Raw genomic sequence first — 21,672 nt, 5'->3', positions numbered from 1 at the left:
CAGATCAGGCTAGTCTCAAACTCACGACTCCTGTCTTAGCTTCCCAACTGCTAGGATTCTAAGTGTGTACCACGATGCCCACCCAGGTTTACATGAGAACTTGTAATATAAAGAAGAGAGAAGGACAGGGTGGGGGATTTTACAATTCATCCTAGTCGGAAGAGCAGTCATTAAGAGAATGAACAGCAACAGAGGGCTGTGGACCGAAGGAAAACTCAAATACCACGGGTGAGAACGTGAACGAGTCTGGCAACTATGGAAATCAGGACGGAGGATCCTCAAAAACCAAAAATAGAACTACCGTTCAAACCAGCTATCCCACTCCTGGGTATTAACGCAAAGGACTACAAGCCACCATAGCACAGAGATGCTTGCACATCACTGTGGATTACAGCAAGCCACACAGCCGAGTTATGGAACCAACCTCATGCCCAACTACAGAGGATGGACAAAGAAAATGCAGTGGACTTGCACCAGGAATTTTTTTTCCAGACATGAAGAATGACATTAATGTCATTTTTAGGAAAATGGCAGCAACTGGAGATAATTATAATAAGCAAATGAAGTCAGTCTCAGAAAAACAAATATGAGGCGCGTGCACGCGCGCGCGCGCGCACACACACACACACACACACACACACACATGCAAACACGCAAACAAAACACTCATACATATAAAATAAATCAATCTACGGCAGGAATTCATTATGCAGCCCTAGCTGGCCTGGAACTTATCATGTTGACCAGGCTGACCTTGAACTCACAGACATCCACCTGCCTCTGCCTCTCAAGTGCTGGAACTAAAAGCATTTGCCAACATGCCCAGCTAAAAATAATTTAAGTAAATGATTAAAAATTAGGCCGGGCATGGCAGTGCATGCCTTTAGTCCCAGCACTCAGGACTTTGAAGCCAGCTTAGTCTACGTAATAGTGAGTTTCAGGATAGCCAGGGCTACATAGAGAAAACCTGTCTCAAAAAAACAAAAACAAATGTCTTAAAGACAATTACAAAAGCTGGGCGTAGTGTTGCACGGCTGTAATCCTAACCCTTGGGTGGTGGAGGCCGCAGGACCAAAAGTTCCAGGCCAGCTGTACTACATAAGACTGCCTTAAAAAGGAGAAAAATCAACATCAACAATCAATACCATTTATTTATAGGTCTTTTATTTGTGATTCATGAGTCCCAACAACACATCCTGTAAAAAGGAGTACTTTATGATGAACAGAGGAGGATGCCCCATAGAAAAAGGGTCTGAGGGGTTGGGGATTTAGCTCAGTGGTAGAGTGCTTGCCTAGCAAGCGCAAGGCCCTGGGTTCGGTCCTCAGCTCTGGCAAAAAAAAAAAAAAAAAAAAGAAAGAAAGAAAAAGGTTCTAAAGAGGCAGAAACAGATAAAGAGATAAAGGCCAGATTTGTTTGAGGGGACTGAGGGTGTAGATCAGTGGTGATAGCAGGTAAGCCACTAGGACTCAAAATTCAATCCCCCAGCATCCATCCATCCATCAATCAACCAATCAAAAGGTTAATTGAGCCAGGCATGGTGACATACTCTAAATCCCAGCACTCGGGAAGCAGAAGCAGGTGGATCTCTGTTCATTCCACACCCAGGGCCTTGCGCTTGCTAGGCGAGCATTCTGCCACTGAGCTAAATCCCCAACCCAACAAACAACAGCCAGGCAGTGGTGGTGCACACCTTTAATCCCACCCAGCACTCGGGAGGCAGAGGCAGGCAGATCTCTGCGAGTTTGAGGCCAGCCTGGTCTACCAAGTGAGATCCAGGAAAGGCGCAAAGCTACACAGAGAAACCCTGTCTCGAAAAACCAAAAAAACCAAAAAAAAAAAAAAAAAAAAAACACCCCAAAAAAAAACCCAACAACAACAGGTACAGGTTAACCCAAAGATTTCCTATTCGTATCATCTAAACTGGTCTATTTGGGATTATAGCTACTTCTTCTTTTTAAAAAAATTGTTCATTTATTTTTGAGAGACTCGGTCTCTCTGTGTAGCACTGGCTGTCCTGGAACTTGCTCTGTAAACCAAGTTGGCCTGGAACTCAAGAGATCCGCCTGCCTCTGCTCCCCCCCCCCCCCCCCCAGTACTTGGATTAAAGACGTGTACCACCACATCCGGGCTCTCTTTTATTGTTGTTGTTCTTGTTGTTATTGAAGGTCGGTGAACAGCTTGGTTTGGGCTCCATAGTGTGGAAACTCAGCATGAGTGTCTTACGTTTTGGTTTACCTGTGTACCCAGTACAGGAGCTCGATCCAACTCAACGGCCTCCCATACATTTTAACGCTTGAAAAGCAGTTCCTGTTCCCTCCTGGGGATGAACTGTCCAAAGTTCAGTGCATGATGAGCCACTCTGGTTTCCTTGGAAATTTGTTTTGGTTTTGCCATGTTATTTTGCTTTCTTTTCTTCACTTCCTAAACGAAGGATTTCAGCGTGGGCAGAGAGACAGATGAGGAAATCACTTCAGCCGAGCATCTGCTAAGCGCAGGATTCCTGCTCAGGACTCTCAAAGGCTCGCAGCAATGGAAACAGCAGGTTATCCCAGTCTGACCGACCGAAAGGGGCAGTGGGAGGAATGGGTGGAGCCCTGACATCCGCTGGGGACAGCTGGGGGAAGTGGGTGGGGGAGGGGATGCCCAGGTGCGCGAGGGGAATCCAGGTTAAGTGCGGAGCTGAGGTCCCCGTGGCCAGCTTGCAGGGTGGCTGTGGGCCACGCGAGGGCGCCCCACGCTGCCACGTAAGGGCCTGCCGTGGCACTAAGGAGCTGCGTGGGAGAAAAGGCCTTGAGGGGAGGGCTGGGAAGGGACCCTCCTGGGTGCCCAGCGACAGGCCCCTCTTTTCGTGTTTCTTGAAGGCTCGAAGGTCGACATGAGGTCTCTCTAGACTCTGGAAACAGACGGCGTTCAGGTCCTGAGGAATTATTGCCTCTGCAGATCAGGTCCATCTGTGTGTGGGAGGGAGGATGTTTGCGGCTCACTGGGGTGTGTGTGCTGGAAGTGATTGCAGTACTGGGGTGTGAGGGTGGGCGCGTTTCTCCAGGGATGTAGGTGGGAGGGAGGGAGTGGACGTTTCGAGTCCCAGAGGGCTGGGACTAGTGTCTTCTAGGAGCAGCCCTTGAAGCAAAATGTAGCCCCTGGTAGAATCAGATCGGCCTTCCCATCCCTGTTGGAAACGGCGGCGATGAACGGCTGCTTCAGCCAAGCCGCGGGGGTCAATACCTCCAGCAGAAGCTTCGATTCCTAGCAGTATCAACCCGTGAAGCCTGTCCAGCCATGCAGCTCAAGGACCTGGTGTCACCAAGATGTGCCCAGGGGCACAGTGGAGATCTTGTGACCCAGGAAATAGCACTGGTCTTAGTTTAGATTAGGATAGTTTCCCCTGAAAGCTGCGTGGGGCAGTGGCCAGGAGCCCAGACTGGAGTAGGAGAGGGGCTGGAGGCTCCTGCCCTTTCTCACCTTTATCACCCAATAGCTACTTCACATGAATCAGCTCTGCAGGCTGTACCCTGGCCTGGAGGCTCAGCAGGGATTTGACGGCATTAGATTTGGTAAAAATTAAACCCAGGATGTGAGCTGCAGGCCAGTAGGTTGAGGCCTTCGACAGTGTCCCATAGCAGGGGAAGAGGAAGTATTGGGGACCTGGTGTCAGCAAGCCCCAGGGGTCCCAGATGCTGAAACATGGGGAGAACAGACTCTGCAATGCCCAGGACACACACACACACACACACACACACACACACACACACACACACACCCCAGTTGGCCAGGACACACACACACACCCCAGTTGGCCGGAGCAACAGGAAAGGTGAATATGAACCCAGGACTCTCAGAGACCCAGTAGGTTCCTTGACCAGACACCTCACCCACTCAGTCCTTTCACTCACCAGCCCGGCAGCTGCAATTCCTGACGGAATGAACTGGCAAGTGTGAGAGGGAAAAACAGCTTTCTAGAGACTGCCTCCAGGGGGAAGGAGAACTCCAGGGGCAGGGACACAAGGTCATCAGGTCGTGGGGAAGCAGACACTAGGGTCAGGCCTGAGGGGGTTGAGATTTCAGGTCGGGGAACTGGGGGTATAGCTCAGAGATAGATCATTGCTTTAGGGAGGCCCTGGGTTCAAGCCTTAACACTGAAAAAATTCCTCTCAGCTGGCCCACAAAGGGTCACATGATCTTGATAACCAAGAATGACTCAACCTCAGTTTCACCAGCTGCAAAGCAAGTCCCCTGCAGGTGTTTGAAGATTCGGGAATTAGGAGGGTGAAAGCAGCTGATTTGTAATAATACCTGCTGTCCAGGCATGGTGGCTCACACCTGTAATCCCAGCCCTTGAGAGGGTGAGGTAGGAGAGCAATGAGAATTCAAAAGTAGCCTGAACCACAGAGTTCCAGGTTAGCCTGAGCTAAGGTGAGACTGAAGGAAGGAAAGGAAGGAAGGAAGGAAGGAAAGGAAAGAAAGGAAAGAAAGAAAGGAAGGAAGGAAGAAAGAAAGGAAGAAAGAAAGAAAGGAAGAAAGAGAGGAAGGGAAGGAAGGAAGGAAGGAAAGAAAGGAAAGAAAGAAAGGAAGGAAGGAAGAAAGAAAGAAAGGAAGAAAGAAAGAAAGGAAGAAAGAAAGAAAGGAAGAAAGAGAGGAAAGGAAGGAAGGAAGGAAAGGAAGGGAAGGAAGGAAGGGAAGGAAGGAAGGGAAGGAAGGAAGGAAAGGAAGGAAGGAAAAGGAAGGAAGGAAGGAAGGAAAGGAAAGAAAGGAAAGAAAGAAAGGAAGGAAGAAAGAAAGAAAGGAAGAAAGAAAGAAAGGAAGAAAGAAAGAAAGGAAGAAAGAGAGGAAGGGAAGGAAGGAAAGGAAGGAAGGAAGGAAGGAAGAAAGGAAGGAAGGAAGGAAGAAAGAAAGGAAGGAAGGAAGGAAGGAAAAGAAAGGAAGAAAGGAAACAAAAACCCTGTTAGTTTTCAAGTGCCCATACCCACTAGGATGGCTGGGCTTCCCTCTCCTTTCTAAACTCTTGGCCTGGGCTCTGCAGCAGTAGTCCTATAATCTGCCTGCACAAGTGTGATAATGAGAGGTCAATATTAAACTGGGTGTGGACGCGCACACCCCAAGTCCCTGCCACTCAGGAGGTGGAAACAAGAGCACACAAGTTGAAGGCCATCGAGGCAACGTATTGAGACTGAAGAAAAGAGAAGGAAAGAAAACATTCAAAATAAATGTAAACCATGTGTGAGCCTGTAATCCCAACACGCCCAAGACTGAGGCAGGAGGATGTCTAATTTAAAGAGAAGCCTGGGCTACATAGTCAGCTCCTGTCTCAAAAAACAAATAAACAGGGCTGGAGAGATGGCTCAGTGGTTAAGAGCACTGGCTGTTCTTCCAGAGGTCTTGAGTTCAATTCCCAGAGCCCACATGTGGGCTCACAACTGTCTGAAACTGTAGTTTCATGAATTCCAATGTTCCTTTCTGGTGTGCAGATGTACATGCAGATAAAGCACCATACAGATAAATAAGTCTTTTAAAACAAAACAAGAACAAAGGCAAAAAAAGCAAAAAACAAACAAACAAATGCCAGCAAAATGCACTTGGTACTAAGCCAACCTGATTTTGATCCCCAGCAAGAACTATATGGTGGAGGAAGAAAATCAGCATTATCAGGGTGTCTTCTGATATCCACATGCATCCACACCCACACACAAGTAAATAAATAAATAAATTTTAAAATAAAGGGATTGAGATTTAGCTCAGCAGTAGAGCACTTGCCTAGCAAGCACAAGGCCCTGGGTTTGATCCTTAGCTCCGGAAAATAAAAAAATAAAAATGCTAATTAATTAATTAATTAATTAATTAATTAAACTATGGCCCAGTGGGAGGCTAGGGCAGAGGACTGGAAGTTCAAGCTTACCTGCTGCCATAGTGAATTCAGTTCAGCTTGAGTAACTTAGCGGCACATTATCTTAAAAAAAAAAAAAAAAAAAAAAGTTAAGGATTATTTTTTAAAAATAAGAAAAATTTCAAAATAAAATATTTTTATTTTAATTGATGTGTCTGTCTGTGTTGGGGGTTACCTACAGAGGCCAAAAGAGGACATGTAATCTCCTGGAGTTGGAGTTACAGGTGGTGGTGAGCTGGACAAGGTGCTGGGAACTGAACTTGGGTTTTCTGGAAGAACAGGAAGCACTCTTAACCACCTTGTCATCACTACAGCTCTCAAATATAAAACCAAAAAAGATTTAAAGGTCTAGAAATGTATCTCCATTGTAGAACACTTTGCCTGGCATGTGTGAAGTCCTAGGTTCTATTCCCAGTACCGTAGGAAAAAAATAAATGAAATAAACTGTCAATTTACTATAACTTGGCTTGAAGTACAGCTTTTGTGGTAGATGTGGAGGTTCTGGGTTCAATCCCAGCCATAAAAATTCAAAGTTAGAGAAGTTACTAGTCCCTCAGCAGTGAGAGGTTCTTATCTCTGTGTTAGCAGGAGGCCTCTGGAGAATGCCTGGGTCTGTAGGAATGGACCCAGTGGCTAGAGGCTGGGTCCAGGGTGAAAGGTCGTGTGGAATGTCCCTCTTCTGGGCCTCATCACAGGAGGAGGGACATAGGACATGCAGGCCCTCTGATCAGGAAGAGTCTGGGGCCTTCCTGTGACAGTGGGGCTTGTGGTGACTGACCCTCTCTGTATTTCCATCATGAGAGTGAAAGGTCTAGCGTCTTTGAAGCAAGAGGGTCTGACGAGAGGCCAAGGGTTCATGCTTTCTTCGCCGCTGCTCCCCATCCTCCATCTTTGCTTCAGTTCCTGCTTAGCACTACTCCACCAGGTGATTCTGCAGGAAGTCTCCTGGGCTCTTGGCATGGAATAGGTTCTTCCTAGTGGCTGGTGGAATTAAATTGCATGCAAGTCATAAAGCCGAGGGGAGGGAGAGGCTTTCTGTGAGCCCAGTCCAGCACAGGGAGATGTGAGTGGGCACCTCGCTGGGATCAAGTGTCAGGAGTAGATGGGGCCCACCTATCAGTGGGCACCTGCAGCCTAAATTGGCAGGCACCCTGTGCTCCTCTCAGCCCCCACCCTTACCCCTGCTGTTCAGCCCCCCTGCCCCCCATTCCTCCTCTAGGCTGCCATTATTTCCAGACCAGATGGCCCAATTTGAAATCAAATCTTGCACGCAGTCCTGCCTGCCTTCTTCCAGTCTAGTGCATAAACTACATCAAAGTGATATGGCTGAAAACAGAACATTACCCCCCCCCCCCCCCCCCAGCTTAAAGGCCTTCCATGGGTCCCTGTTGCCCATCAACTAAAGCCCAGATTTTCCAGAATGACCTGATATGCCCCATGGGCCACCCTGCCCTGCTCTCCTCCCCAGCCTCATCTTGTACCCACTCCCTTTACCTGTCATCCCTTGCCCCTCTTAGATTGACCTGTCCATGCCTGACAGGTGCCAGGCCTCCTCCATCTTCCACACTTACACATGGATGTGTCCCTGCAGGTGGAAATGAGTATTGTCACATTGGCCATATTAGAGATCCCTTCTCCAGGAAGGACATCATTGACCTCCTCATCTGTCCCATTTAAGACCTTTAACATTCAGTATTTCAGGCTTTTATGACACTTCCTAATTTACTCTGTGGTCTGCCTACCCCCATTAGTCTATATGCTACTACGAGGTATGGCTTTGTCTTGCTGTGGAACGCCTGAGCCCAGCACAGCATTTGCACACGGCAGGCACAGAACAGTAACAGCGGAACATGGACAGGAGCCCACATTTACTCAGCACTTGTGGTTGAGTGCCAGGAACTGTTCAGGGTGTCCTCCAGGCACAACACTATCCACACCAGGCTGAGGAGCAGACCCAGCCCACCCCCACCTGTTTCCTGTCTCTCCCTGACAGAAGGCTTTTGAAAACTGCACCTCCCAGGCCTTGCCTCATGCAGGCCCCTACAGACAGGATGGACATAGAGACCCTCACATGGCATCTGGAAGTGGAGGGAGGGACGGGGCTGTCACCCTGCAGCTGTGGCTGGTTCTCTGGAAGCAGGGTCTGGTACCCAGTTACCACCCCTGGGAGTCAGAGGACAGTTGGCAGCTGCAGTGACTGACACTGTGTCTTCTGGAGCACAGGCCGATGGGTGGAGCCTGGACCTCAGCAGAGCAGTGGTAGCCCTGGATACTCATTAGCCTTCCTTCCCTCTCAGAGCAGCAGACCCTCTAGCTCAGCCCTGCCTCTACCCCATCTCAAATCACTTTCTGTTCAAAACTCCTCCAGTAGCTGCACTAGTGAGCTCTGCTGACTCACTCTTCTATTATTACCCTCATTTTATAGGTCCAGAGCCACGTGGCCAGTGAGTGCCGGGCTTGACCCCAGGTTTTCCTGACCTCAGGGCCCATCCTGTCTTCTCACCGTGTTGTGGACCACGTGATCCTTGATGCCAGGTGCCAGAAACGTCTCGGAGGGCTCCTTTGAAATGGACTGGGCTGACCCCATAAAGGGAGGTGCCCAAGGGGCCTCCTGGGTGGCACATCAGCTCATTATCCTGGGATAGTCTCTAGATGGGCCTGACCCAGATGGGATGTGTGGGGTGCCTGGGAGAGCTGGGCTGACTGGTCCTGACGTCAGGCTCCTGGGAGAAATCTCTTTGTTACTCATCTCGTTATTGCCTAATTACAATGACCCAGTCTGGGTACCACGGATGCCTTGACCATGCAATTTAGACCTTGAAAAGACTCAGGGAGACAACCACAAACATCAGAAGGATGAACCCAACCATGGAGAGTGTGCTCCTCAGCCAGAGTCCTCGAGCTAAGCCACCGAAGCAGAGAATTGAAGGTTGATGTGGTTACAACCAATTATCAGCTCAGTCTCTAGGAGGAAACCAAATCTGATGAGAATTCACGGGCTGGAGAAATGCCTGGGGGTGAAGTACCAATCGTGCAACCATGAGGACCTGAGTTCAGGTCTCTGGCACCCTTGTAAGGAGCCAGCCACCTCAGCATCTGTTCCCCTGGAGCAGGGAGGCAAGCAGAGACAGGTGGGTCCCTAGAGCTCCATTGCTAGGTAGTCTGACCAAATCTGTGAGCTCAGGGTTTAGTGACAGAGAGGAGGGAAGGAAGGAGAGGGGGAGGAGAGAGAGGGAGGAAGAAGAAGGGAGAGAGACATAAACCAAATAATTAAAGGTACTTACAAAAATAAATAAATAAATAAAACCAAGTGGTATCTTTAGTCCTAGCACTCAGGAGGCAGAGGCAGGTGGATCTCTGTCAGTTTGAGGCTAGCCTGATCTACAGAGCGAGTTCCCTAACAGCCAGAGCTATATAGTGTGACCTCTTTTCAAAAAAGTTAAAAAAAAAAAAAAAAAAAAAAGACTTCATACAAAACATTCTGTTCTTGATGAGAACCAGAATTGAGGATGGGGTGTAACTACATGGTAAGAGCACATTTGATCTCTAGCACTAACACACACACACACACACACACACACACACACACACACACTCATACATACCACACATACCACCACCACCACTTTTTATTCTTTTTAGGCAGATGATTTAAAAGGTTGAAAACCTATTCACCATAAATCTCTTACCAAGCCAGGCAGTGGCGTCACACTCCTTTAATCCCAGCACTCGGGAGGCAGAGGCAGGCAGATCTCTGTGAGTTCGAGGCCAGCCTGGTCTCTAAAGTGAGTTCCAGGAAAGGTGCAAAGCTACACAGAGAAACCCTGTCTCAAAAAAAAAGCAAAAATAAACAAACAAATAAATAAATAGGAGGAGAAATCTGAGTGAGAGTAGGAAAAGAGGACTCCAGGGGCCAGTCACCCAGCTACACAGCAAGCCACAGAGTAATTAGTAAAGCAACATACATAGAATAGAGAAAGATAAAAGCCCAGAGGCAAAAGATAGATGGGATAATTTAAGTTAAAAAAAGCTGGCTATAGTCATTTCACAGATGATCAACTAATGTTCAAAGAAATTTCCAAACCCTTTGCTCAAACCCCAGCACCACCCTAAATTGCTCTTGGCTCAAGGAGTACACAGGGCATCTACTGGAGCCTGCTGAAGAGCGTAGAGTCCACTCTCAGTGAGTCAGAGGTCAACGCCAGGTGTGTCAGCTTTGCAAGATCAACCCAAGACAGCAAGCCCTCTTGCTGGCTCCTCAGAACCCACTGGAAAGGCTAGTCTACAAGCTAACTCTTGTTTTGGTTTGGTTTGGTTTTGGTTTTTCAAGACAGGGTTTCTCTGTAGCTTTGCGCCTTTCCTGGAACTCGCTTTGGAGACCAGGCTGGCCTCGAACTCACAGAGATCCTCCTGGCTCTGCCTCTCCAGTGCTGGGATTAAAGGCGTGTGCCGCCACGGCCCGGTGAAGCTAACTCTTAAAAGATGTGGAAGTTGAGTGTACTAATGTGGTAGTTTGAAAGAAAATGGCTCCCAAAGGAAGTGGCACTATTAGGAAGTGTGGCCTTGTTGGAAGAGGTGTGTCACTGTGGGGGTGGGCTTTGAGGTCTCCTTTGCTCAAGCTATGCTCAGTATGGCACACAGTTCACTTCCTGTTGCCTACAGATCAAGATGTATAAGTCTCAGCTCCTTGTCCAGCACCATGTCTGCCTGCATGCTACCATGTCCTGCCATGACGATAATGGACTAAATCTCTGAAAGTCATCCCAATTAAATGTTTTCTTTCTAAAAAAAAAAAAGAATGAAATTTTGTACTACTAAATTGAAACAAATATCTGGGTACCTGCCGAGTGTAAACTTGTTAGTTTTGGATTTGTTTGGGATGGTCTTACTTTAGCCCATGCTTGTCTGAAACTCACTATACAGCCCAAAGTGTTCTTGAATTCATGAGGTCTCAGCCTCTATAATACCAAGATTATAGTGTGAACAACTATACCTAATAAATATGTGAAAATATTTTAATTTCCAGTCACTGTGCTTTGGCATTACAGAAGGAGGAGGAGGAGGAGGAGGAGGAGGAGGAGCTGGCTAGAAACAAACCAAGCTAAGGCTGGGCATTCATAAGTAAGAATAAGCCTCCACGTATTTATTTGGGAGCTGGGTGGCAGGCCCCCAAAAAGAGCAAAAAGCCAAAGAGTTAAAACAAACAAACAAACAAACCTACACCCAGGTATTCCTGCACACTAGTTAAACTCTCGACCAACTGAGCAACATCCCAGCCCCAATGTTCTAGTTTTGTTGTTGTTGTTGTTTTGTTTGTTTTTTTGTTGTTTATTTTTTGTTTTGTTTTGTTTTGTTGTTTTCCGAGACAGGGTTTCTCTGTGTAGCTTTGTGTCTTTCCTGGATCTCGCTCTGTAGATCAGGCTGGCCTCAAATTCACAAAGATCCGCCTGGCTCTGCCTCGTGAGTGTTCGAATTACAGGCGCGCGCCACCACCGCCTGGCTGTTTTTGTTTTTTGAGACAAGGTTTCTCTGTATAGCTTTGGTCCCTTTCCTGGAACTCACTCTGTAGCCCAGGCTGGCCACAAACTCACAGAGACCTGCCTGGCTCTGCCTCCAGAGGGCTGGGATTAAAGGCAGGCGCCACCACTGACCGGCTTAGTTTTGATATTAAAACTTTAAAAACCAGTCTCAGTACAGTGACACAGACCTTTAATCCCAACACTGGAGAAGCAGAAGCAGGTGGATCTCTGTAAATTCAAGGCCACCCTGGTTTCCCCGTAAAGAATTCCAGGCCAGGTCAGCCAGAGCCACACAGTAAAACCTTGTCTCAAAACAACAAAATCAAGCCTGTGGCTTATCTTTTAAAAGCCATCAGGCTGTCACAGGGTAAGCAGATGATCAGGAGAGCCTCATGAATCTCTTTCTCATGGTCCAGATCCAGGCCACCTGGGTAGCCTGTGACCTGGAAGTAGCAGAGCAGAGAAGGAACTGCTGCCCGCCCACCCACCTGAGGCATCTCACCAGGCCTCTGCTGAGAATGTGTCTGAGGGAGCCTCTGTCCTTCTCAGAACAACCTTCCACAGAGAAATGCATCCCTGACCTTCAGAGAACCAGACACACCTGGATTTTCACTTCAGCCCAAGTGAGGCAACAGAGCCAAGTGTTGGAAGTAAACCCCAAAAGATAAAATTATTCTAGAGGAGCAGGCAGGAGAAACTGCCCTTTAGGGAGCATCTGGAATTCATGTCTCTGAGAAAGAAAAATTGAGAGAAAATAAACAATCTGATGCTGAAAAGGACCAGAGACCCAAAAGGGTCACTGGGAAAGGAAGTAGATATGGATTCTGGTCTGGGAGGTACACCCATGTGTGATCACAAAGACATGTCATCATCTGGCTTTCTGTGGCAGAAGAACCATTGCCAACACTTGGAAACAGTTGCTAGGAAATATGACAAAAATCTGACTCACAGACACCACCCAGCAATTCCTTCTTGATATACTAGACTCTGGGAGGCTCCCACTCTGTTGCTACAACCAAATGTCCACCTGGAATAATTCTTTTCAAGCAACAATTGTTTTTCTTAACTTCAGATTATGTTATATATAATCAATGTATAGTGTCACAAAGGATTATACAAGACCTAAAGGAAATGGTAGTATAAGGGGTTGACTTGCTTTTGAATCAAGATGTATTGACTGTATTCAAAAAAAATTTTTTTTTTGAGCTGAGGACCAAACCCAGGGCCCTGTGCTTGCTAGGCAAGCATTCTACCACTTAGTTAAATCCCCAAACCTCAAAATATTTTATTTAACTATGTAAGATACATTATTTTTTGTTTGTTTGTTTTTGAGACTGGTTTTCTCTGTACAATAGCTCTGGCTGTCCTGGAACTTGCTCTGTAGACCAAGCTGGCTTCATATTCACAGAGATCTGCCTGCCTCTGCCTCCTGAGTGCTGGGATTAAAGGCATGTGCCACCACTGTCCAGCTGTAAAATACGTTCTCTTAAAAAACAAAAAACAAAAAAAAACCAACTTTGTAATAACAATCCTGTGTGCATGTGTGGATGCATGCGCGTTCATGCATGTATAGGCCAGAGGCTGATGCCAGAATCTTTCTCAATTGTTCTGGAGCTCTCTAATTTCTGCTAGATTAGCTGAGCAAGCCCCAGGGATTCTCCTGTCTCCACCTCCCTAGTGCTGGGATTTGAAGTATGCACCACTGAGCCTGGCTTTCATGTGGGTGCTGGGCTAGAACTCAGGTCCTTGTGCTTGGGGCAGCAAGTACTTAGCTGACTATCTCCCCAGCCCCAGCTATACTCTGTTCTAGGAAAAACTAGGTGTCACACTTTGTCTATAATATATAATAGCTGTGAGATCATCAGGAGGGGTATTTATATCAAGTCCCACCCACCGTCCCTTTACATTTATTATTATTATTAGTATTAGTATTAGTAGTAGTAGTAGTAGTAGTAGTAGTAGTAGTAGTAGTTAGTAGTATTTTTGGAGCTGAGGATCGAACTCAGGGCCTTGTGCTTGCTAGGCAAGCGCTCTACCACTGAGCTAAATTCCCAGCCCCCTACATTTATTATTGAAACAGGGAAACATTAGAATCCCTCTGTGAATGTAGCCTCATGATCACAATCTTCCTCACTCGGTTTTCTGCACACCAGAACTTCAGAAAACAATGTCCATTTTATGAAGAAAGCAAGCATTAGTTTTGCCTTTTTACATATTTTATTTATTTATTTTTTGTTTTGTTTTTTGAGACAGGGTTTCTCTGTGTAGCTTTGCGCCTTTCCTGGAACTCACTCTGTATCCCAGGCTGGCCTCGAACTCACAGAGATCCGCCTGCCTCTGCCTTCCAAGTGCTGGGATTAAAGGCGGCGGCGGCAGCAGCACCACCACCATCACCACCGGGCTTACATATTTTATTTCTATTACTTTATGTGTGTGGAAGTTGCTTGTGAGTGCAAGTACTTATGGAGGTCAGGGGAGTCCTATCCCCCTGAAGCTGGAGTCATGGGTGGTGGTGAGCCGCACAATGTGGGTGTTAGGAATTAACTCAGGTCCTTCTGAAAAACAGTAAGCACTCCTAACCCCGAGCCTTCTCTCCAGCTTCAGTTTTGCCTTTTAAAACAATAATGACCAGTTTATAAAGTAGCCAGGATGTATTTTAAGTCCTACTATTGTTTATTGTATAATGGCATTATTTGGGAAAAAACCTGAGGAGATACCCGTTTTTGAAATCTTGCCTGGATAGAAGTAATGCTAGGTGAGAGGTAGTGTTTGATTATAAGAACCCAATAAGGTAATTATGCCAAATTTTTCAAAATTTTGGTGCTGGTGAGATGACTTATCAGGTAAGGTTGCAGAAGTCGGAGGATTTAAGTTAGATTCCTGGAATCCATGTGATAGGAAGAGATGACAGACACCCTGAAGTCCCTTAACTGCCACATGTGTGCCAGGTACTCTCTCATATGCACACATCATGTATCACATATGTACATAATAACCATAAATTCAAAAATCAGTTTGTTTGTGCTGGGCAGTGATGGCACACACCTTTAATCCCAACACTCGGAAGGCAGAGGCAGGTGGATCTCTAACTGTGAGTTTGAGGCCAGCCTGGTCTACAGAGTGAGATCCAGGACAGGCAGGGCTATACAGAGAAACCCTGTTTCGAAAAAAATTTAAAAAAAATTTTTTACATGATTTTTCCTTCAGTGGTTAACAGCATTCTATACTTTCATAATATGTAACTTTCAACGTACACCAAAAGTATTGCCAGGCGGTGGTGGTACATGCCTTTATCCCAGAACTTGGGAGGGAGAGGCAGGCAGATCTCTGTGAGTTCGAGGCCAGCCTGGGCTATAGAGATCCAGGACAGCCAGGGCTATACAGAGAAACTGTCGCAAAACAACAACAAAAAACCCAAAACATTTCTCCTGTATATATTTTTTAAAGATTTATTTATTTATTATGTATACAGAAGAGGGCACCAGATCTCATTACAGATGGTTGTGAGCCACCATATGGGTGCTGGGAATTGAACTCAGGACCTCTGGAAGAACAGCCAGTGCTCTTAACCTCTGAGCCATCTCTCCAGCCCCTTCTCCTGTATATTTTACATGTTGAGTTCTTTACTGTTTTTAATGGTTTTAAATACTATTTATTAATTAGAATTACTATTTATTTAGCTATTTTTGAGGCAGGGTTTCACTGTGTAATCCTAGATGTCCTGGAACTCAATATGTAAACCAGGCTGAGCTTGAACTCACAGATATCTGTCTGCCTTCTCCTCCCTCCAACCCTGTCCCCTTCCCTGATCCTTAGGATGGGATTAAAGGCTTGTACCACTGCAACACACCTGGTTCTTTTTTTTTTTTTTTTCAAGACAGGGTTTTACTCTGTAGCCATGGTTGTCCTGGAACTCACACAGTAGACCAGGCTGGCTTTGAACTCCTCACAGAGATCCACCTGCCTCTGCTGGGATTAACACCACTGCCCGACTATTAATATTCTTGACATATATGCTTGAATAGCTCAGGAACATTTTGAGACATTAAATGAACTTCACCATCATCTTAAGTTATTTTGGTTTTGGTGCCAAATCAACCAAGTATTAAAAATTCCACGGAAGTGTGCCTGAGGATGTAGGCTCAGGTGGTAGATTGCTTGCTCAGTATTCACAGGATAAACTAGGTGTGCTGGCACGCCTGGACAGTGTCAGCAGGTAGCAATGGTGAGGGGCACACTACATTAAGCATGCGTTAGTGGGTTGCTTATGCAGGCAACGATGACCCCCTCTTCCCTCCTAGTGTTGGCCTTACAGGTGCACACCACTGCACCCAACTTTTGCAGTACTGAGGACTGACCTAGTGCTTTTATGCACACTAGTCCGGCACTCTCATCAACTGTGCTACATCCCCAACAGTCAAAACATGGTCCACGGCCAGAGTAAACATGAGTTCAAGACCCTGACTAGAGGCTGGGGCGTGACAGAAGCACTGGCCCCATCCCTAGAGCTGCTGGGAAAGAAGGAGGAGAGAAGGGGGGGGAGAGAGGAGGAGGGAGGGGAGAGGGAGAAAAGGGAGGGGAGGGGGAGAAGAGGGAGGGGAGGGAAGAATAAACAAATTTTGGCCTAGGGTAGGAACTGATTAAAGAAGTAAACAGAGCCGGGCGGTGGTGGTGGTGGTGGTGGTGGTGGTGGTGGTGGTGGTGGTGCACACCTTTAATCCCAGCACTCAGGAGCCAGAGGCAGGCGGATGTCTGTGAGTTCCAGGCTAGCCTGGGCTACAGAGTGAGTTCCAGGAGAGGTGTGCAATGCTATACAGAGAAACCTCGTCTCAAAAAACCAAAAAGATAAAAAAAGAAGAAGAAGAAGAAGAAGAAGAAGAAGAAGAAGAAGAAGAAGAAGAAGAAGAAGAAGAAGAAGAAGAAGTAGTAAACAGTTCATCTGAGGACTTAACTTTTTTGATCCAACCCAGGACCTTATGTGTTCGAGGTGAGCACCCCATCTCTGAGCTCCATGACTAGCCAGCAGGCTCTATCCCCGATTCCCTATTCTGTTTTCCCCTTTCTCCCCCACCCTCCCTGGTTGGCCTCCAATGACCTCCCTACCCCCACTGCACCCCCACCCCACAGTTGGGACTACAGCTCCATTGCCTGTCATCTTTAGGAGTTCAGGGTGGGAAGGTCAACTGGGCATGTTCAGCTTCTTCCTACCAATTAGTTGCATGAACTTTTCACTTATGTTTTGGAAGAAGTCTCAGATAGGCTTCTTGAGATCTTTTTTTGTTTTTTGAGACAGGATTTCTTTGTGTAGCTTTGTGCCTTTCCTAGAACTTGCTCTGTAGACCAGGCTGGCCTTGAACTCACAGAGATCCACCTGCCTCTGCCTCCTGAGTGCTGGGATTAAAGGCATGTGCCACCACTGCCCAGCTTTTTTTTTTTTTTTAAATAGGGATGGTTTGTTATACAGTCTGACTTTTCCCAGTCCTTCTGTATGAGGGCTTTGTGCCAAAAAGCCATAGCAGAGGATGGTTTCGATCCATTGACCTCTGGATTATTGCCCAGCACACTTCTGCTGCACCACTCTGCCTGGTTCTGCCTCGCAAGTGCTGGGATTAAAGGTGTGTGCTACCACTGCCTATCCTCATGTTTAATATTGTGGCCGTTCCTGTTCTCTGACCCCAGATAAGTTTATTTCGGGGAACACATAATATTTCGGGGAATACAATACCACCACACTTGTTGAGTTTGGCCTGTGGACGGTTTGGTCCTCACCAGGCCTTGTTAGTCATCCCCTTTCATTGCTCCCCAAAGACTGGAAGGTGCTGGAGAGCAGAGACCAGGTTCACCCAGGGTCTGGAGGATCACTTCCGCTGCTGGTCCACACTCAAGTGCCTTGGCAAGCTTTTCTCCAGTGTGGTGCCACCCTGCCTTCTCTGTGCATACGCCCCTCCTGCAGAACCAGCGTTAGACTCTAAAATCCAAAGGCAACTCTCATATGGCACGTTGGTCCTTACTCATCTCAAGTTAGTCTGGTAGAGAGAGAAAACCAAACTGGTAGTTGACCTCAGAGCACTAGCAAAGGATGAACTGGAGGAGGCGGCGGCGGAGGACAGAGGGCGAGGTGTCCTGGAACAGGTCTTGTGGAATGGGCCAGTTGGGGTGGAGAGCAGGCTGAGGATTGGCATCTGGGAAGATGGCCAGTAGACAGGAGCTATCAGGGAGGGGCCCTGTGGACCAGGCCAAGGAGTTTGGACTTTATCCTCAAGCAGGTAGGGTTTTATTTAGGTAGAGGAGGGACGTGATTTTTATTATTTTTATCTTTATTGCTTTTGTTTAAAGTTATAAAAGTTGAAGTTTTTTTTTTTTTTTTTTAATTTAAAGTAACAATGAGGAGATATTTGGCCCTTTTAGAAAAATCATTTTGGCAATGGTGTTGGAATGGGATAAAGTACTGCATTAGAGAGGAGTTGGGGAGGTTATGAGGAAGCAGGCCAACTGCAGGGAGAGCAAGCAAAGAGGAATGGAGTGTCAGGCCTGGAAGATGATAGGTATGTGGGGGCAGTTAGGGGGAGATAAGGCTGAACACACCAGCGCCTGGCTTTAGGAAGCCTCTATTGCGGCAGGCATTGACGCACCCATACCATTTGAGAAACCAAAGGGTACTTGAAATTTATTCCATTTCTTTGTTTGTTTGGAGACAGGGACTTACTATGTAGCTCTGGCTATCCTAGAACTTGCTAGGTAAACCAGGCTGTCCTCAAACTCAGAGAGAACTGACTGCTTTTGCCTCCCAAGTACTGGGATTAAGGAGAATTTAGTTTTGAAAATTTACATTTAGTGTGGGGGGGGGGGGAGAGGGAGAGAGAGAGGTGGAGGTCAAGGGACAATTTTCAGAAATCAGTTCTGTTCTGTCCTACCACATGGGGTTTGAACTCAGGTCTTCAGGTGTGGTGGTAAGCACCTTCACCAGCTGAGTCATCTCACTGGCCCAGGACATGGAATTTAAAAGGAAAAATGTTATCTACCACCTACACAGCTCCCAATCTAAAAAGCTCACACACACAGGGCCTGCCAAAAGCACCCAGGCCTTAAAAAGGAGTGAGAGAGAGGCGAGAAGAGCCAAGAGCCACAGAAACCACAGGCCTCTTAATAACTATGACACACAGACTGCGGGCACACCAGGTGACATACAGACTGGGCACACCAGGTGACATACAGACTGGGCACACCAGGTGACATACACTGTGGACACACCAGGTGACATACAAACTGTGGACACACCAGGTGACATACAGACTGTGGGCACACCAGGTGACATACAGACTGTGGGCACACCAGGTGACATACAGACTGTGGGCACACCAGGTGACATAGACTGTGGGCACACCAGGTGACATACAGACTGTGGGCACACCAGGTGACATACAGACTGTGGGCACACCAGGTGACATACAGACTGTGGGCACACCAGGTGACATACAGACTGTGGACACACCAGGTGACATACAGACTGTGGGCACACCAGGTGACATACAGACTGTGGACACACCAGGTGACATAGACTGTGGGCACACCAGGTGACATACAGACTGTGGGCACACCAGGTGACATACAGACTGTGGACACACCAGGTGACATACAGACTGTGGGCACACCAGGTGACATAGACTGTGGGCACACCAGGTGACATAGACTGTGGGCACACCAGGTGACATAGACTGTGGGCACACCAGGTGACATACAGACTGTGGACATACCAGGTGACATACAGACTGTGGGCACACCAGGTGACATACAGACTGTGGGCACACCAGGTGATGTAGACTGTGGGCACGCCAGGTGACTTTTAATTCCAGTCCGTTCGTTCCCCCTGGCCCTCTTAATGGCGTCTAGCTATTTCCTCTTGGCATCTGGCCAGCATAAGCTCAGGAAATGCTAAGTTTTAGTTCTGGAATCAGTAAAGCACATTAGCAAAGGAAATCCACAAATAAAAACAATCACGTTATGAATTTCAAAGCCAAGGGAAAGGATCACAAACCGGACTGTGAGCTGCTAGGACAGAAGTCACTTCATTCACCCTGTGTGGGATGCTAGAGATTGGCCCCAGAACCCCCAAGATTTGGCCCATTTTGTTCCTGTTTACTTCCAGAACTTCTTTCTGGCACAACCTTCAGCTCTTGCTCTGGCCTCTTCTGACAAGGGAGACACTTGGCCAGGATGCGCACTCGGCACTTTCAGAGGGTGAATATATTTGGAAAGCCTTTGTTAACCCATGAGCCTCGCCCAACAGTTGCTCCCTATTCCTTGTTTCTCGGGCTCTTGACTGCTGATTTGCTACACTGCACTGCAGAATATTCAAGTACATTCAAATTTACGTTTTTCTTCCTTCCTTTAAAACAAAAAAAAAAATCATTATGCCGGGCGGTGGTGGCGCACACCTGTAATCCCAGCACTCGGAGGCAGAGCCAGGTGGATCTCTGTGAGTTCAAGGCCAGCCTGGGCTACAGAGCTAGTCTAGGACAGGCTCCAAAGCTATAGAGAAACCCTGTCTCAAAAAACCAAAATCATTATGCTTTGTGTTCCGGGGTGAGCACACATGCACTCGGATGCCAGGACAGCCATGCAGCAGCCTCAGGAACACCATCTCCTTCCCTCAAGATAGGGTCTCTCCTTAGCCTTCACCAATGAGGTTAGGCTAGGCAGCGAGCCCAGGGATCCTCCTGTCTCTGCCTCCAGGCACTGGGGATGACAAGGGAAAATGTTGCGTTCTGGGGCTCAAACTCTGGTCCTGTTTGTGAGGTAAGCACTTCACCAACTATTTTAGTCAGCAGCCTCCTGGCCTCAAACTGATAAAATTCCTCCCTGTAAAAGCTGGATTTACAGGCATGAGTCATGCCCAGGACCTAGGTGTTTAAAACTACCTTCCACTCAACAGGATGCTGCAGGCTTTCACACTCCTCACAGCAATATCCTGTGTAAGTGATTTTGTTCAAAAGCACCTCTGGGCAGCTGTAGCTGAGCTGGGTGAGTGCTAACCCAGCATCTATCTATTGGGTTCTGGGTTCAATCGCCAGTGCTACATAAGCCAGACATGGCAAATGCCTATAATCCCAGGAAGGATTGGAGAAAGGAGGTTCTGAAGTTCCAAGGTTAACCTCACCCACACAGTGAGGTTGAGGTCACCAGCCTGTGTTAGATGAGATCCTCTCACAATTACAAGGAAAAAAGGGAGTGTGTGTGTGTGGGGGGGTAGTCTGTAGGATACCTGTGAAGGTATTTTTGTTTGTCCTAGGGACTGGGCCCTCGCTGCCTATAGCATGCAACTCGTCACTGACAGAGCTATTCTCAGCCCTCCCCTTCTGGGTCATTAGTGTTTATTTCTGACGCTGACCTCAGGACAGTAATGTCCACACCAACTCCTGTGAGGGCGTGAGTGTGGGCCTCTGGCTTCCTGAGTTACTCATTCACCTGGGCTGGCTGCTCAGAAGGGAACCAGAGGGATGCAGACTCTAAGACAGCTGCCTGCAGGAAGGAGGCCTTGGGGTCAGCCCAAGAGGCTGGTAATGCACTCTACTCCACAGCTTTCATCCAGTCCCAGCCATGGCCTGTCCTGAGTTACATATGTTCACTTCCATTTTCCCAGACTGCAATTTTTGGAGCAGGAAACGATAACCTGACTGGCCGGGATATGGACTTCAAGTCCAGCCTGTTTAAACAAACACCCCCCCAACTCCTGCTTGCCTAGTTAGGGCCCTGGTTCCAATCCCAAACGCCATAAACCCCCCCAAAAAATCTGTATCAAAACAAAACTGCAGCTGGCAGTGGCGGCGCACACCTTTAACCCCAGCATTGGGAAGCAGAGGCAGGCGGATCTCTGAGAGTTGAGGACATCCTGGTCTAGAGTGAGTTCCAGGACAGCCAGGACTACACAGAAAGACCCTGTTTCAAAAAACCAAAATCAACCAACCATACAAACTAATCCTAACACTTGGGTAACAGAGGCAGGCAGATCTTGGCAGTTCGAGGCCAGCCTGGTCTACAGAGCCAGGTGAGTTCCAGGAGGTAGGGTTTCATGTAGCCTAGGCTGACCTCAGCTTTCTCCCCCCCCCCCCCCCAATACATAATTTTTCTGTGTAGCCTTGGCTGTCCTGGAACTTGCTCTGCAGGGGCTGGCCTTGAACTCAGAGATCTGCCTGCCAAGTGCTGTGATTAAAACCAATGCCTGGCTGACCTCCAGCTTTGTAGTATTTCATTTTTAATTATGTATAAGTACA

Source organism: Onychomys torridus, chromosome 6 (genome assembly GCF_903995425.1).
Source record: "Onychomys torridus chromosome 6, mOncTor1.1, whole genome shotgun sequence".
Classification (NCBI taxonomy): domain Eukaryota; kingdom Metazoa; phylum Chordata; class Mammalia; order Rodentia; family Cricetidae; genus Onychomys; species Onychomys torridus.
The sequence above is the reverse complement of the archived record's forward strand: the minus strand, read 5'-3'. Positions refer to the sequence as shown.